Source organism: Sparus aurata, chromosome 22 (assembly GCF_900880675.1).
Source record: "Sparus aurata chromosome 22, fSpaAur1.1, whole genome shotgun sequence".
Classification (NCBI taxonomy): domain Eukaryota; kingdom Metazoa; phylum Chordata; class Actinopteri; order Spariformes; family Sparidae; genus Sparus; species Sparus aurata.
The window spans coordinates 915,261-935,260 of NC_044208.1; the positions used below are offsets into that span (position 1 = coordinate 915,261).

The following is a 20,000-nucleotide window of genomic DNA, read 5'->3' on the forward strand; positions in this document are numbered from 1 at the left end:
CCTTGATGAGATCAATTATGTCACCACATTGTAACTTTACTGAAACTGAAAGTGATAACATGATGCACACACTGTTCTGAGGCAAACAGGAAACAATAATTTCCTAAGTCCACAGCCTCATAATGTAATGTAGATATAGTGCTGAAACTAACACACGTGTGACATGCTTCTGATCCTCTACACTCAACATTGTACCAAACATTGCTGTATAAAAGAACCATATCACCAGCTGTATCATACATTAGACAACTCAGTACAGGTTTGGAGTTCATTTCACAGTATGGATGGTTTCCTCCGCAGCTGTCAGTGACAACCTGCTGAACACGTGTTTTTTTCACAGGGTTTACATTAAGCTACTGATTCCCCCTGAAGGCTAAAAACTAAATCTGTGGTTGATATAATTACTAAAAATGCAGAAAATAAAGAGCTTTTTTTCTCCTCTTTCCATTGGACAGCTGGCTCGATAGGCATGAAATCAGCCACAATGAGGCAGCGCTATTCTATCAGCGTGGTGAAGGGCTGCCATGTGCTGTTTTCTCAGGCTAGGGCACAGAATACAGCAAACATAGGAGAGGGTAATGACACACACAGCTACACACACACAAGACAGGGCTGCGAGGGGAGGCTGTACCAAACTCTGGAGGTCGGAATAACAAAGGCTCGGGGAGATGTGTATTTGTGCCTTTGTTCAGCACACGAACGTGCAAGCTGATGCTCTCAGCCTGTGCTTAACTGAGCATCTGACACTACACATTACTGACTGACACGTGTACTCCTACACACATAGACATTGTCTGTTATTGCTTAAATTATCATCAAGCATACAAGAGGTAATGGATACTCCAAAAGTATAAAAACAGTTTTGCAGTAATGTAAGATCCGCTCATTTGTGTCTCACCATTCAGAAAAAAATTACTGTATTTGATTATACACAATTACTGGTGTGGTCCTAAACCAGAGCTGCCACTCTAATGGACAGAACTATTAAAATGTCTTTTTAAAAGCAGGGTGCCCCAGAAAACGGGCTGTGATAGATGAAACGTCCATGACGAGAGCAGTCTGTCACACTTTGGTTAAGCACACAGTCAAAAGCTGTTTAAACATTGCGCACACATCAAGAGCTATTAGAATCAATTAGAGGGAGCGAACGATGGAGAAGGACAAGGACGAAGAGGGAAAACAGAGAGAGAAGGCATTATTATGCTAATTTTGTTGATTGTGTTTATTAATATTATTAGTATGACTGAATATTATGATTGTGATTGTTATTACTGACATTACTATCATTGCTATTATTACCATGTCATATATATCATATCTCTTCATTTTTGTATGTATTTATTATTATTATTATTATTATTATTATTATTATTATTATTATTATTATTATCATTATTATTATTATTATTATCATTATTATTATTATTATTACAATAATCATGATAATGACATTTGTATAATAAAATAAAGGCAGAGGGTGGGGCCAGACCTGATTGGTTGAGGGTGGAGGTGGGTGGGGGCTTCATGTCTAGTTCTCTTGGGCGGGGCTGAGTGGTTGGGGCCTACCTCACACCCCCTCTCTTTCAAAACAAACAAACAAACAAAACAAAAAAACAACAACCCACTCCTCACCTCCCAAGGGTCTGGAAGGTCTTTCACTGCCGCCTCACCTGTCTCTCGCTGGGGCTACCGACTGGACTACTTGGGAACGGCTGGGGGGGCCCCCTCACTTGCCTTCCTGATCCCCCGGTCCGACCTCCCCCCTCATTGCAATATATTATCATCAACGTTATATAAATTATTAATTATAATTCCAACAATTAATCTTATGATAGTCACTGTCATGATATATTGCTTGCAATAGGTTTTGTTCACATATATTATGTTTACATATATATTATGTTATTATCCTGTGCTATATTACATCATATATTATATTATAACTTTGCCCTGTATTACATCATCATACCTCACATTATCTCTTCAGACTATATTAGGTTAAATCATACTACATTTCTTATTATAATATCTTGTATTACACTATACTGTCTTATCTTATCTCAAATTATCTAATTACATTATATAAGGTTAAATTATATGACACTGTACTATGTTAATATATCTCATATCATGTTGCATACTATTACTACTTATTTAACTTACTTTATTTACTTAATTATTTTTACTGTATCATCTATTTATGCCATATTACATGTGGTTATAATACCATACTATCTGCCTCTCAGCCACTGACAGACTCACTCACACACACACACACGCACACACACACACACACACACACACACGCACGCACGCACGCACGCACACACGCACAAACACACACACCTACACTACCTATATACATATCTTCATAACTTTATGTTGTTTTCTGATGTTATCTGTACTGTATGTCCACTGTCTGTATTCGTAGGTCCTCGTGGTGTGATGTACTTGTCCCCCATGTCACCTTGTCTTTCACATAATTTCACCAATAAAAAAAAAAGAGAGAGAGCAGGCATGAGGCACCTGTAATAAGCTCCTGCCTATTTTAACAGCACAGATGATGTGAGGGAGGAGATGAGGGAGAGGGGGAAGGAAGGAGGGGAGACGAGGATTAGGGGGTGGGAAGGAGGAGACAGGAGGAGGAAGGGAGTGAGCGCTCCATCATCAGATATTTCCATCATGATGGCTGTTATAAATGCACAAGTGCTTATTTGATGCCAAAGATTAAGACTGGGTACGCTCCATACATTTCCAGTCAAGTAAAAAGTTCCTGTACAGAACATGAGTGTGACTGATCAGTAATAAGTTTGGTTATTTAGAAAGTAATAACACCCTCACATTAATCGAAAGAGGTCACATTACATTATTTATAGATATGTTCTACTTCAACCTCAATTTAAAGAGGGGAAAATAGTACAATAGTAGGATATAGATTACCTTGTTTAAGATGCTTATTTAGCAGTAATAGCTTGTGATCATCCACTTCGAAAAACCATAGTAACATCCTATTATGTAGTGGGTATTAACAGTTACAGAACACTGCTCTTAATTTCATAGTAATGACAATCATGATTTTGCTACAACATGTAACAGTTGTGACTGCAGCATTTCAGATGATGTAAAGATGATGAATGTTTTAAATCATCTTCAGCATTGTGTCGTCAAATCATCTGCGAACCACAAGAAAGATGGAAAAAGGTGAAGGTTTTAGAGAAGGTGTATTAGGAGGACATAAAGACTGTAAATAGTTCCTTCAATACAGACAAAAGAGAAGAAAGAGATGAAGATAGGCAGTGAGACGTCTCCTCTCCCCTGAGGCCTGATGCCATTTCAGGTTGTGTCACCACAGGAGCCTACGGGGCACAGGTGGCTTAAATGCTAGACTCACACACCTCTCATAAACCTCTTCCAAAAGACCTCACATACATTTAAGATTCAAAAATGTAAAGTGTTTATTATCATATGCACAATGGAAACTTGTTTTTTCTGTAAAATGAATGCATCTCTTAACCCTCCGTGTTTCGGACAGTGCAGGAAGGGGTTAAATGTCATTTCCTGTATCCAACATGTAGCGCTTGGACAATTTCTGGAGGTTTTCCTACGTGTTCAGGGCTGGACTCTTATCAAACATGTGAAGTTTGGTCCAGATTGGAATGAGGAAGTTATTCCTTTATAAATTGGTGGTCTGAGTACACATGTGAATGATGTGATAGCAAAACATAATGTAATTTGAGCAAACAATGATGTATTTTGTGCTCAATAAATGTATTTGCATGTTTGCTATTTACATGTTTTTGACAAGAATAACCCGCCTCACTCAGTCTTGTATGTATCTCACAAACTCTTGCTGTCTGCATTGCAGACTGCTGCAAACTACCTGCTCTCTCTCTCTTCTGTGCGCTCTACTTTGGACACCTGGAGACCGGAAACTCAATTCAGATGGGCTGTTTTCATCTCCAACCACACTGTTCGATAAGTAGCTGAAAGATTGATTCTTCCTTGTTATGTGGTGTGAACTCTAAAAGCCTTCTCTTTGGGCTTTTTACTGAAGTGCAATGGTTGGAGACGAAACAGCAAAAGAGAATGTAGCTTTTAATTTCAAGTCTTCAAAGGTGAGCACACAGAAGTGAGAGAGGGAGCATCGTTAAGCGGACTGCAGTGCAGCCAGCAAGATAGTTAGAGTGCTTATGCAATAACTGAGTTAAATGGGTAATTACTGGATGTAAAAATGGATAATAGCAAACAAGCAGATTTATTTTATGATTTTAATGTAGCATTGTTTGTGCAGAGTTCTCAGTAAAATATAATGAGTGTGCCTCCAAAGTATAATTATTTTGTTGGCAAACTAACATAGTTCTTTCACGAATGTGGCACAAATATATCCTTGTGGAGATATATTGACACAATTTGAAAGAAATTTGCCTGTGTATTATGTGAAATCATACTTTGTACTTTGTCTTAGTTTCAGTGATTGCATGGGAAATTCTTGTGTCACTGTGCTGTTCCCAAAAAACCCTGTGAGTGGACACTGGGCAAAAAGGCCATTGTCAAAATTTGTCAACCTGTTTTAAGGAGGTTGTGAATCAAGAAAGAATCCTGAATAAGGAGGATTTTGTAGTGGGTAACGGGTTTTTTGCTAATCGCTAAAAGTGACCACAAAAATGACAATATCTGACTTCCTGTTGGGTTTTGGTTATTGGTCCAATATGATTTATTGTGCATCTGGTCATGATATACATGTTCACTGATTTTCATACATATCAGTGAAACATTCCCACACAGGGTTAAAGGGGAAACACTAAAAAGGCTTTGGAGATAGGAGGTGGACCCAAACGCAGTTACTCACAGGAGGCAAGGATGTGGGGAAACAAAGGGCGAGCTTTATTAAATCAAAGCTGAGAAATACAAAAACCAGATGAACGAGAAAACAAAAAATGACGAGGGCAAAAACAAGGTAGCAGCTAAGGCTAAAACAAAGTTCAACAAAAAGGCAAAGCCTGGAGGCAGTCACGGGGAAGTATTGATTGGAGTTTCATATCAATCACACACACCAATGTGGAGATATGCAACACTTCCTGTTTTCGAGATTATCGTCAAAAAAATATTATTTCATAACTTGGGTATTTTTTTGAAACAGGACTTTCTTTTGATAACTTTTTGTCAGGAGTGTCCACAGATGCTATGTGCAAATTTCTGTGCGCATCGGTCAAATGGCCTATGAGGAGCTCGAAAAAGTAGATTTTCCATATTTTGCGATTTTGCCAAAAAACATTAAATGGAACGGAAATGGCCGTGACCTATATCATCCGACTCAGCTCAATTAGGGAACGGATGTGCAACAAACTATGTGAGACTAAGGGCAACAAAACCTGTCCATTTTTTGGCCCATAGATTTTTCACCAAGCCTAATGTGTTTTCTCCAAATAAAATCGCATTTTCATCCATGTTCAGGCAGTGAAAAATGGGTAGAAATATGTATCTGCAACAGAAAAAAGAAAAAAATGTTCGATTGTTTCATGTGTATGCATCCATTGCAAACCAGCTTGAAAGCACATAGCATACGTTTGGCTCATAAACAGCCTATCATATCCCTTGGCAATGGAGCGTGCTGCGAGTGGCACGCGAAAAGCCAATCCTTTAATGTGTGTGTTGTTCTGTTACACCACTGGGGTTGCAACAACAGAAGAGCATGTTAAAGGCGTTGTTATGTTAACTCACACCATAGCTCCAATAATGTCAGATTTTCTTCTGGTCTAATACAGTGTCCTACAAGTTGTAGCCCTGCCGGCAAACACACTGACCCCTTTGGATTCTGTGCCCGTTTTCTGCTGCTCTTCTCAGTCAGTGCGTTTACATGCAAAGCTTAGTTGGATTACAGCCATAGTTCGACTATGCTACTCAACCAGACAACTACAATTGTCCGAGTATACATGCCGGTGAGAAAATCGGATTATTGGGCTGGAGCATGTCATACCCCGGTACGCTAGGTGGCGCTGTACCCATTTCAACTAGTGGTAACAGAAACACCTCCGGCTGACCTCTTTACGTCACCAGCTGCCTCGGCATTCAAGAAAGATGGCGTGCGAAGAGCGAGACGAAGCTACATCTTTGTACACTTCGTATATGGTGTACATGATAATTACACAAACTAGGTGCACAATGGCGCTCTTTCTTGCGGTGATTTCGGAGGAAAGACGCCGCCGCCGCCGCCGCCGTCCGTCTACTTCCGGCTCACGGCCCCGGGGAAAAATCTTGCGCCTGCGCAGAACGCAAAATCCGATCCGATCCGCTGGAACGTATACATGCAGGAGTAATGCGACTATCAATCGAATAATCTGGGTGCTTTAATTCGAATATGAGAAATCTGATCTGGTCCGATTTTAGTCAGACTAAGGTGTAAACATGCATCTTAAAGATCTGATCATAGTCAGACTAACACAGTAATTCAGTTTTCTTGAGTGTCATGTAAACGTGTGAGTGTCACTCACATACTCACTCATTTTATATCATGATATAGCTTATTATTTTATATCCCGATAACGATATATATCCTGGTTCGCTTTAAGTGGTAGAACAGATTCGACGTGTTCGAGTCGCTAGTAACAACTTGTTGGCGCCATGTTTTGCAGTTTACCATTGTCTGGTCGATGTCTGACTTTTTAAACCCAAAACAAAGCCAAACGATGGAATTCCGGTTCCCCCTTTTCGGCACAAATCTTCTTGGGGTTTTGCTTCCGTGTCCGCGTCTGATGTAACGTTAGTAACGTTATTTTCGTCTTCCATTGCGCTTCTCCTTCGTCTCCACCATGCTGCGTTGCCTCTGTTTACTCCCTGAGCGACCGGTGCCGGAAACGAGTCCTTGTAGGTGACGTAAAAATGCGACCACAAAGCAGTAGCGTTGCTGCAGTTACATTCGCTTTCATACAATAAACTTGTTTTGAATTCAAAATTTGGATATCAAACGGTCATTCCGACGTTGAGTTGTGCTTTAGACGGCGTATTAAATTAGAACCGTAGTGTGCGTTAACGTTAGTGTAGCAACAGTGCTAATCAAGTAGCCTACACGTTAAAATTACGATATAAACAACAGAGGGTTATATCCTACGGTAGACATTTTTATATCGCACTACAATATATATCGTAATATCGAACAGCTCTACACAGAGACATCAAAATAGTCGCATAAATGTTACAATATAGTTCATATTGAATAAGAGACTTTGTCTCTCTGCCAGTGCCCAGTTAGATCAACACTGTCTTTAAGCAGTCCTACTGAGGGGACAGCAATTTACCATCAACCCTCCTTTTTAATTAAACTCTACAAACAGCCTCCTCTTCTTAATGTGTGTGTGTGTGCGTGTGTGTGTGTGCGTGTTTGTGTGTGTGCGTGTGCGTTGCTGAGGAAAGGAGATGACATCATCAGGCTTGTCAGCAGTCCATTTTGCCACAGCAGGCAAGAAAAAAATGACTACAGCTGACTAAATAGAGACAGAGAGGGAGAAAATTTAGCTCCTGTAGGAGGCACTCTTTCTAAACATTTTCTGTTAAGTAAGATGTGTCAGAACAGTGCTGATTCTGCCTTCAAAATAAAAACATATTTCAGAATTTACAAGATGATCATAAGATCCAAGATGTTCTAAAACTGGTAACATGGCAAAGATGATCTATTTGAGAAGATAAGATGTACTGGGCTTACTGGACAATTTTGGGCCTGACTCATTATTCTGGGCATGCTACAGACAGAGAGGTAGAAAGCTACTAGCCTTGTAACACTGAGGTTACCAGCAATCATTAAAATAACAAACAAACTTCTGTTTCAGTTTTCTATTTTTCAGTGATGAAAAGATTAATATTTGACTGTATTTTGTAAGAATGGATGATGCACAGACAATAGATTGATTTAACTGTTTACATATGGAAAAAATAATCAATTTACCAGTTGGTGGAAGAAAACCTGGGAGATGACAAAAAACCTTTATCAGGAAAAACTTTCAGGCCTGTTGAAGTTCTATCAATTTATTTGAAACGTTTAACATATGTTTAAGTGGAGCTGCATATTTAAGCAATAGCTCACGGCAGGCCATCAAAGCCAAGGGGCATTGCATGGCCTGATGCTAACAGTCTCAGTAAGTGTTGTAAATTATTGTTTCTTTGATCCTTTTCTTTAGTTTCTTTACATGTTACAAGATATATTATATTGAATATATAAAATATATTGGGTTAATTTGTTATAACATTGTTATTGTTGGATATTGGTATTGTTGCATATCTTGATCCCCAGTGCAAGAATGATCACATTGAATTTAAAAAACTAGTGATGGGGGAGAGAGACAGAACGACATGGAGTAAAATAACAAATCATTTGTGAATGAGGGACCTTTTTTAAAACAAACTGACCCAAGAGGAAGATGAATCGTTGTGGGGGTGGATTCTCAGGGTGACCAGAGAGCACACAGGGACAACAGTGGAGGAAGACATGATTCAAGTCAGACAAGAGAGGCAGTAATACAAAGACAATACAAACAGAGAGAGGTCTGAAGACGGACAGACAGACGGACAGACAGACAGAATGAATGCTGCCACAGACTCATCATATCATACTTTCATGATAAGTTCCCTATGCAATGGCAGACCGGTGCAGTTGGGTCCATTAGATAGTACTGGGGCTGCAGTAACAATGGTGCATTTCATTCTTGACAAAGGGACCTGACAATACATGATATAGTTACTGTTCTCATACAACACACATAGTGTGACTCCCTCCCAGTAGACAGGGAGCTTCCTGTTACTGCTTCAATGGCAAAACTGAGCAGAATACAGTAAAAACAGCAGCCTCTGTCCTTTCATGAAATGGTCCCGGATCAGTTTACATGATAGCACATCAAGGAGAAAGACCTGGAACAGATACTGTTCAGCACAAGCTAATGTGCTGCTCTGACATTTTTTTCCTCATATGCAGCTTGACCCTGAAACTAAGATATGAAGCAGACCTTGACATTTGCAGAAGTACTGAAATGACTACACAGATCTTAGATACAGAAAAATAATGCAACCTTGATGCTTTTCTCATTTTCTAGGAGTCAAACACTTTGTGCAAAGCAGTGTTTTCTTTTGGCTCCTGTGTGAGCGATTCATCTTGTATGACATTAGCTCTCTTTTGCCATTTAGCCAGAGGCAAAACAACGAGACTTCACCTGTAAACACTGACATCGTGTCAGCTGACGGGTGTGTCAGTGTTGCAGGTGATTCACTCAGAGAATCAAGTGAGAAAGACAAGCATCTAATAGATTTAAAGACTGACACAATATGCTGGTGGACAAAAGACTCAAGTTCTACTTAAGAAAAACAACATCTAACACAAACCTACACCACATGGTAAACATTTGAGGTCAGCAGTTGACACTTTTTTTAAAAAAAATTTCAAATGTATGAACTGATTTTTGACCTACATTTTCAGATCTGGTCATGAGAGTCAGAGGTTACAAAATCTCTTAGGCTTCTCATTTTTAGAAGATGCAAAAAAATGTAAAGCGGATCTTGAAAATGATACTGTGTTCACCAATTTCAATCATGAACATTGGCACATAACACACACATAACACATAATATCAGCTGTAAGTAGTTCATGTTAAAAATATGACACTTTATTTGAAAGGAGACAAAAAATCATTTCAGTTTAAATTTCATTGACAATAATAATATCAATATCAATAATTTAACTTTATCAATTTAATAGTTTGCAATCAGGACCTACAGGACCTACAGTTTCACTAGCAAGCAACCTGTTTTCATGCTGTTCATCTAATTCTAGACTGCTACTCAGACCTGTAGTGTTTCAGCCTTCCTCAGCCAAAAAACCCTGAACCCAAATGGATCTGATTCAAAGGGTATTACATTTACTCCGTCTACCAATGATGTTAAGGAAGTCAATAAAGGATTTGTATTGTTATTATCAGAGTGCTTTGGATTCCTTGTCAGACTGCCAACCAATCCATTACAACTAACCTGGACAGTCACAGTTTTTTCACCTTTGGCCCTGTTCTTGAAGAGCACCTGACTTTAATTCTGCATTATTATTATTTTTTTAGCTGACCTAGTGCAACACTCCTGGTTTTGCGCCAATAGGGCCAAAAACAACAGAGATATGAGAGGCCAAATACAGGTTAATATTGGAATTCCCTTTAAAATATCCTTAATGGTACTTTGGCCTGCAACTCACCAGCAGAAAGAAACTGTTTCATATTGTACATTACTGTAATCTGACTATTAAAAGGCTACATAAAAAGGGTGTTTAATTGTTTTGTTTGTTTGCGATGTTTCTCACTGCTTGTATTAAATAATTAAAAAGTAGCCGTGTGCAGTTATATACAAATTTGAGGATGCAATATATTGCAATGCATTGAGAAAAATTCTGCATTGAACTGGTGACTGCTGAATCACACCTCTTATTAATGTGCTGATTACTTTCAGATGCATTATTTAGTCTTTAAAATAAGAGCATTTGGGGGCGTGCTCGAGCATGAGTAGTGAGTAGACGTGCCTCCCACAGCTCCCGCATTACTCCATTAGGTTTATACATGTTGGACCTCATAACTGTTCAAACTTCGGTGGAAAGTCACACCAAGTGGATTTACTACCGTGTGGATGGATGAATGCCTCCCAAACCGGCCAAACAACAAAGTGGGAAAGCCACAACACGGGGCGACTCGAACTCCTCGGCTAAAGTTAGCACAGAAGCAGGTAATAATGCTAACAGCATGGAAGCTCTGGCTAATGCAGTTACTGCTGTGCAAGCCTCTATCAACTCGTTTCGGGAGGAGAACCGGACGTCTATCGCCTCTCTACATTCAATTCTGAGTGTGTATGGCCAGCGAATTACTGATATGGAGGACGGGCTGAACGAGTTCGACAATAGACTGAGTAGCATGGAAGCTTCCCAAACTTAGAGAGAACAACGCCTTGAGGGAGAAGGTGGCGTACCTGGAAAACTATACCAGACGGCAGAATATACGCATTGTGGGGATACCAGAAAATGCGGAGGGCCCGCAACCAACAGAATTCATCACCAAAGTACTCATCGATGTGCTTGGGGAAGACAGTTTTGAGAGGCCGCTGGCGGTGGACAGAGCCCAAAAACCAGCAGGTGGTGAAAACAGACCGCGGCCATTCATTGTTAGGCTCCATCACTTTCAAACCAAAGAGTTGATCCTGCGCTTGCCAGACAGAACGGCCCGCTCTCCTACAATAGATCAAGATTTCACATCTTTCCTGACTACAGCCCGGACGTCAACAGATGACGCACAGCCTTCTCTGAGTCCAAAAAGAAGCTCCACGCCGCAAAGATCCAGTTCGGCCTCTACTATCCAGCCACTCTGCAGTTCACACACAACGGGAAACGCATTAAGTTCACGACCAAGCGGAGGTGCTGACCTACATTAACAACATTGTTATTGTTGATGACGGACACTCCGCCTCACGCTGCAGAGAATGGTGACTGAGGTAACGTTAATGATCGGGTTAATGACGTCAATAACCACTTAAAGAGACGGTGATATCATTTGATAAGGTTATTCTGTCATATTTTATGACAGTATTTTCTATTTTTATAGTATTATTTTACTAGTATTGTTTATGTGGCAATGAACGTTTCATGTGTGAAAGTGTATGTGTACATCACACGCAACGTTGCATATGTATGCCCTCCTAAATTTTTATTTTCATGTATTTTATTTTATTATTATTTATTTTTTATGATCACCACCGTCTCGTTACATTGACTGTCTACGGCCCATGGATATTGCGGTTTCAACAATGACAAATGATGTTACAGGTCATTTCATATTCTGTTCGAGAGGTTCATCAATATTTATCAATATTTATCACTGCGGGTAGCACGCAAATGCAGGTTTGCAGTAGTTTGAAGTCAGAGGAGGCTCGTCCATAGAGGCAGAGGAGGTTGGTCCTCCTCTATTTTTGAGAGGCAAGAGGAAGATCAATTTTTTTTTTTAAGAAAGAGTAACTGGTTGAAATAAATCATTACCAAATCTCAGTATCATTTATAAAATATTATATATATATTATATCATAAAAAAAAGTTTCTTCTTTGGAAGAAAATCCCCTTAAAACGGTTCAACAGTGACAGCTGCAGATGGAGGAGACAGAGCAGTCTGTGAGAGGAGCAGGGAGCAGGAAGGTGGGGGCTAGAGGAGGACGGAGGGTTTCTGTCCTCCGTGGGAGGGATCTCCTTCCATTCACTCAATGCATTTAGGATTTTTTCATGCTGATCTATGATTGGCTAAGACACGTAAAATGATGCGCTAAGGGAGGACGTCCTCCCTTACCAATCAGCAACCAGAATACAAGATTGACAGCAGGTTGGTCCAATAACAGTTCCCAAATTTCATTCTCTCATTTATACAACCATAAACAAAAAATACTTCTATGTTTTTTACAGCTTTCACTGGCAGCCATGCTCGGACAAGAAATATGGAGTTTTCAGCGATATTGGAATCAGTTTCAAAGGAAATATAAGCACATTTCTGAAAGAAAAAAAACTGTTTGGAGAAATCAGAGAGAAGCAGTCAGAAAGATAATTAATAGTTTTCGTTTTGTTTGTCCTGCTGGAGGACATAACGTTAGCGGCACGACCAGGACACAATACAGAGCAGCAACACAGTGGTTTTGGGCGATTGTGATGAGTGATGAGTGTGATGTCCTGTGCTGTCATGAAATATGTACATTGACTGCTGTGGTAGCACAGTGGGTAGAGCAGTTGCCTGCCACACAGGAGCAAGCGGAGATGCTCATCTTTAAATCCCATAGTAGATTCTATGAAGAGGGGGATAAACCTTCCAAACTATTAGCCAGTCAATTCTGTCAAAAAGCAGCGTCCCCTATTATTTCCCAAATAAGTCTTTTAAGATGTCCGCCGAGTCCTTTACGTATCTGGGTGTAAAAGTCACAAAATCCTATTACAGTCTATTTAAAAGTAACCTCATTCCTCTGTTGGAACAGTGCAAAGAAGATATTAAAAGATGAATATTGTACCCAAGTTTCTATATTTGTTTCAGGCATTGCCTGTTTTCATACCACAGTCTTTTTTCAAGGCATTTAATCAAATGATCTCTTCCTTTATATGGAATAATAAATCAGCTCGCATAAGAAAATAATGTATGGAAAGACCAAAAGGGGTAGGAGGGCTTTCACTTCCAAACTTGCGCACGTATTATTGGGCTGCGAATTTTAATGCCATCTCTCTGTGGTTAAAAGAGTGGAATGATAGGATCCCTGCATGGCTCCAGATTGAAAAAGCCACAAGCAGCCCACATTCACTCCCTGCTCTACTCTGCGCACCCCTACCCTCTCTATTCACTCACCAATATTATGTAACCATCTTTTTCAACCATCCTTAATGGATAATGGCTTCAAAATTTGTTTTGACAAGGGCATTCATATTGAGGACTTGTATGTCAATGATACTTTTGCTAACTTTGAACAATTATTGAAAAAATTCGGTCTGACCAATAATCATTTCTTACGATACTTGCAAATGAGAGATTTTACTCGTAAAAAGTTTGCTAGTTTTCCTACACTCCCTCCTCCTTCCTGTTTGGATTCTTTATTAAGGGTCAATATGCTGAATAAGAGTAGAATATAATTGATTTATTCACATATTATGGATAGCTGCAACCTTTCTATTTCACATATTCGAGAACAGTGAAAATGACTTGTAGGCCCAGCTGACCCATGAGGAATGGGATATTGCTCTCAGGAGAGTCCACTCTTCTTCCATATGTTCCAGACCTTCTTTAATACAGTTTAAAGTGTTACACAGGTTACACTTCTCAAAAGTCAAATTAGCAAGAATATTTGCAAACATAGACCCAATATGCGATAGATGTAAACAGACCCCTGCTACCTCCTATCACATGTTCTGGTCTTGTCCGAAGCTTGTTCCTTTCTGGTCATCCTTTTTTGAAGTCATCTCTAATGCTTATGCTTATAACATCTTACCTTCTCCCTTGGTTGCTGTTTTTGGGTGGTTTTCTGATCCAACCGGATCTGTCCCCCCTGTTCACTTACAGAGGGTCATTGTTTGTTATTGTGAATGCTGACTCAGCATTGAATGCTGACTCAGCATTCACACTATTGTTCTTCTGGAATTTATTTTTTATTCTTCCGTACGTTTTTTGGCACCTATCTCCTCCTACAAATCTTGAGCGATTGAAACCATTCAAATATCAAAATGTTCAGCTTGTTTAGGACATGATGGCATCTATTTTTCTTATTTCTACCTTCTATACTTTTGGAAATATTCAGCTTTTTCTGCCAAATTTTTCCCATTCATCCTTATGGGGATTTTTTCAAAATTCATTCTGCTATAACTTCAGCATACGTTCAGCTGTAGAAACCGTTCAACTATTAAAATGTTCAGCTTTTGAAGCTCGTTCAACCTTGCGCTTTTCAACTTTTCAACTTTTGCAGAAATTCAGCTTTTTGCCAAAAAAAATTAACATTGAATCAAATGGGAAAAGCTTCAAATCCTCTTCAAAACTCATCGACTTTCAACCTCATCTTGTTCCTCATACGTTGAGCGAGAGACACCATTTAAACTTTAAAGCATTCTCAAGACCTTGAACTATTGACGATGTACTCAGTTTTTAAAAATTTTGCACGGTTTTGAAAATATCGCAGTTTTAGTTTTAAGGATTTTTAGCCCCTCTTCTGATTTTATAATGGGTGTGTATTGCGTCAGCTAGAGTGCGTGACATCATCGCTAGAGTGGGGAGCCGCTCGAAGAATGGGAGAAGAAAATTGTCTTCAGCTTGATTTTGATCCCACATCTTCTACTTGACATAGACAATATATGCATAGCAATGTAGGAAATCTTGTTGGGTGTCAGCTGGTGGTCTCATTTCAGATGTGGGACTTACAGTTTTGGATTTAGAAGCCCAGGAGCGACACAAACTAAAAAACCTGGTCCATAAGCCCCAATGTTAATTTTGAGGCTAAATTTCTGGCCGAGAGCAGACGGTACCTGATTTGCCTCTCACTCCTGTGCCCTCATTTCTCACTCGACCGAAATAAAAACGACATCAACGAGTTCAGCCATGTCTCTTGTCACTCAACATACAAATTATTCGGAGATTACCATTACGGTTTTTTCAGAAATCGCAGGGGTTTGGGAGGCGTTTTCCCATTCATTCTTATGGGGACATTTTGATCTGTGTCTCTATTTCTCCAGCGTGTGTATCTGAAGAATGCGTGTGTATTGCGTGAGCCAGAGTGAGTGACATCATCGCTACAGTGTAGAACTGCGGGAAAATCTGGAGAAAGAATTCTCTTCAGCTGGATTTGGATCCCATATCTTTTACTTCACATAGACAATGTATACATACAAAATGTAGGAAATCTTGTTGGCTTGCTTCATGGTTGCTCCTCCTCCAGCGTATATGAAGCCATTTTAACCTCTTCCAGCACTCAGTGCGTTTACATGTACAGCTTAGTCAGATTACAGCCATAGTTCGACTATGCTACTCAATCGGACAACTGCAATTATCCGAGTATACATGCCAGTGAGAAAATCGAATTACTGGCCGAAAGCATGTCATACCCCGGTACGCTAGGTGGCGCTGTACCCATTTCAACTAGTGTTAACGGCGCACCTCCGGCTGACCTCTTTACGTCACCAGCTGCCTCGTCATTCAAGAAAGATGGCGTATGAAGAGCGAGACGAAGCTACATCTTTGTACATTTCGTATATGATGTACATGATAATTACACAAACTAGGGGCACTCTGGCGCTCTTTCTTGCGGTGATTTCGGAGGAAAGACGCCGCTGCCGCTGTCCGTCTACTTCCGGCTCACGGCCCCGGGGAAAAATCTCGCGCCTGTGCAGAACGCAAAATCCAATCCGATCCGCTGGAAACGTATACATGCAGGAGTAATGCGACTTTCAATCGAATAATCTACGTGGTGTAATTCGACTATGAGAAATCCGATCCGGTCCGATTTTAGTCAGACAAAGGTGTATACATGCATCTTAAAAATCCGATCATAGTCAGACTAACGCAGTAATTCGGTTTTCTTGAGTGTCATGTAAACGCACTGACTGTTACTCTACATCTTTTTACCTTTTCATCCTTTTTTCACCTATTTGAGCTATTTCACCCTTAAACTTTTTTACATTTTCATACTTTTTTCACCATTTTAACCTCTTCCAGCCCTCTTACTCTACAGCTTTTCATATGTTTTCACCTTTTTAACCTCTTCCAGCCCTCTTACTCTACAGCTTTTCATGTTTTCACCTTTTTAACCTCTTCCAGCCCTCTTACTCTACAGCTTTTGATCCTTTATTCACCTTTTTAACCTCTTCCAGCCCTCTTACTCTACAGCTTTTGATCCTTTATTCACCTTTTTAACCTCTTCCAGCCCTCTTACTCTACAGCTATTCATGTTTTCACCTTTTTAACCTCTTCCAGCCCTCTTACTCTACAGCTTTTGATCCTTTATTCACCTTTTTAACCTCTTCCAGCCCTCTTACTCTACAGCTTTTGATCCTTTATTCACCTTTTTAACCTCTTCCAGCCCTCTTACTCTACAGCTTTTGATCCTTTATTCACCTTTTTAACCTCTTCCAGCCCTCTTACTCTACAGCTTTTGATCCTTTATTCACCTTTTTAACCTCTTCCAGCCCTCTTACTCTACAGCTTTTCATATTTTATTACCTTTTTAACCTCTTCCCAGCCCTCTTTCTCTACAGCCTTTGATATTTTTTCACCTTTTTAACCTCTTCCAGCCCTCTTACTCTACAGCTTTTCATCCTTTTTCACCTTTTTCGGTCCTCGTCAGCCTTTAACTTTTCACCTTTTTTGCCTTCTTTCACCATTTTAACATCTTCCTGCCCTCTTAAACTACAGCTTTTCGCCTTTTTTCAACATTCTTATAGTTTTATGCATTTTCGGCAGTATGTTCAGCAGATCTCACTTCAGCCTTCAGCATTCACACTGTATTTTCGCAGGAAATACAATTTTTCTAGTTTTTGTTATTGTCTTGTTTTGTTTGTTTGTTTGTTTTTGTTTGTTTTGGGGTTTTTTTGTTTTTTGACTTTCCATAGTCTATGATAAGTTTGTTAGGTCGATTGAGGGTTTGGTCTGTCTCTGTCTTTTTTTGTTGGGATTGTCTTTTCTATGGTATTTGTAGAATAAATAGAGAATAAGAAGTTTTATATGATAACTGAAAAGATACAAATAAAGTGTTTAAAAAAAAAAAAGAAAAAAGAAGAACATTTTGAGAAATGCTCATTCTCACAATTTTCCAGAGCCCAAATTCCAATCTTCAAATTGCTTCTTTTGTCCAACACAAAGACTCTCCATTAACTGTCTAATGACAAAGAAAAGCAGCTTCTTACATACAAGAATCTGGCACCAGCAAATGTTTTACTCTTGTGTTGGTAAAAGAAGACTGAAACGATTAATCAATTATCAAACATTTGGTAATGTATTTTTTTTCTGATTGACTTATACATTTATCAACCAATCATTGCAGCTCCAATGTAATGGTGACATGTTAAACTGTCTGCCCTCAAAATGGTCTACACAGTCTTTTAGTCAGACAAGGACAAAGCCAACTATCACTTAAATCAAAGCAAATCGATAAGACCCTAATAAATTCAATACCATTATGTGACTATCATTTAACACCTAGTATAGTTAGTAGATTTTGCTCGACAATCAAGATTATATCTTCAAAATATCAACTTGTAAGTAGGGATGTAATGGTTACCGGTGTCATGGTAAACTACGGCGAAATTCCCGACGGTGAAGTTTTAATTACTATGGTAACCGCCGAGAACAAAATCTGCAGTCTGGGCGTATTTTGGTTATTATAAGAATGCTCAGGGAGGGACAGCTGGTCGAGGATGGCAGCCCTGTCTGCAGGAGCTGCGAGAAGAAAGTTGTTGCGAGGGGCGGCAACACCTCCAATTTGCTTACTTTCACTTTACGACCATCACCTGCAACTGTTCAGCAAATGCAAGGTAAATTAACCTCAAGCTTGTGTGCATGATGTATGTGTATGTCTAGTTTTCTCTGTCTAATTTGCTGTTGTCACTAATGTAAACTGACCAGATAGTGGTATAACTGAACAAAGTTGATCCGTGATTTGGCACGTTATCTGAACCTCTTATTAATTGTAGATTTCACTTTTTAAAGTCGACCTAATAATTCCCCAAATATTGATGCAGAGCTGCAGTGAGGAGGATTTGACACAAACACGTACTGGGTGGACTGAGTTAGTGAATAGAAACTGACTGAGATGACTGACTTTCATCTCAGCTCCGTTCACTGGAGCAGCATCTACCTGTGGCTCAGCAGCATCGGACCAATCAGATTGACCGAGTCCACTGACAACAGACGAGCAGGCAGACAGAGAGACAGACAGCCGATATATAAGTAATATCAGAAATATATAACACTTGTGGATTATTTGTAGAATAGACTATATATAAAGAATAATATAAAATGGTGAATATAACATGTGTCTAGATAGAAATAAGAGCCAAAATAGAGTATTCATAATTCATTTAACAACAATAATCCTTTTTGTTTTGATCTAAAAAATTATCCAAGCTGTTCCTCACAAAAGTGATCTAAATTGTGAGTTTTGTGATCTGTTGGTTGCACCCTTAGTATTAAGTAACAGTGACAGTAATAATTAATAATGACATTTTCTATTCATTTTTTTCACAGAGAGGGTCAGCTGGCCAATCGAGTGCTGCTGCCACTACATCTCATTCTACCACTGTAACGCAGACATTAAAGGACACGTTTCATAAACAGGCTGCCTCATCACAAAAAGCCAATGACCTATTTTGCACAGTTTTGATACATTCTTTTATAATTATTTAATGTTGATTTTACAGTGTTTTGTTAAGGTTTTGGATTTGGACTACTTTAATATATAATAAATATATTCAAATATAAATCTTGATGAAATAATTTCAATTCATCAGTGTTTTTTCAACATTTTGAAGACATTTTAAAAAATACCGCGGTATACCTATAACCGTGATAATTTTGGTCACTATTACCGCGGTGTGAAATTTTCATACCGTTACATCCCTACTTGTAAGTAAACACAGGACAAAGACAGCTTACTTGGGTCCTCAAACTGAAATCCCTGTTCAAGGCCACACACAGACAACAGGATGCTACAACTATGTGTGGGACAGGAGCATAACTCTGTGATGCTGTCATTTGACCTGCAGCTTCTGTTGTCCATTCTGGACAATGATGTCATTGTTGCCGGGTGAACTGGCCCAGCCGGTGACTTGGTCGACAACAGGTGACACGCAGATAACACTGCAGCATTGAGGAGATGATGTCACACTGAGCAGTGAATGAATGAAAACATAAATCACTAATTCAACTTCATTTCTTACACTTACTTGCATTGAGACATAAACAAACTTTGGAAATTACACAAAAAAACACGGATTGGAGGGCTGGACAAAACAAAAACAAAAATATATAACACTGCACCAATGTAGACTACAAGATGGAAGGGTAAGACATTTGAATTCAAGGACAAAAATCAGCAGCGCGGTGTTCACACTACGACAGCAGATGCAGAAGCTACAAACAGGGAGATTATCCTCGCAGTGACATTAGAAAGATCAGAAACATGTAGACATTTTTAGAATGTCCCCTCAGGAGAAAGTCTGCAAGAGCATTTCTACTGCTGCACAAGTCCTCTGGAAATACAACAGCAGCTCCAGAGGCAGTGAAGGAGAAAAGTGCCCTGTCAACTCATGGAGAGACAAATCTTGTCCTGTAAGTGAGCTAGAACTCACTCTGATAGGACTCTGTGGAGTTTAAGAGTCACTACAGTTCTATAAATATATGAACTTCTCATCTGGTGAGAGAGGCTCCAAATAATGAATGAATAGGTGGATGGTGCTAAAAGCTAGAGCAAGTTTCTCATCTGAGTGAGAAGAG

General features: G+C 39.5%; 1 protein-coding gene across 3 annotated transcripts in view; it reads right to left on the minus strand.

Annotated features, from left to right (window-relative positions):
- enah (ENAH actin regulator) overlaps positions 1 to 20,000 on the minus strand; it is a 296,947-nt gene that overhangs the window by 193,911 nt on the left and 83,036 nt on the right. The gene's annotated exons all lie outside the window — the stretch shown is intronic.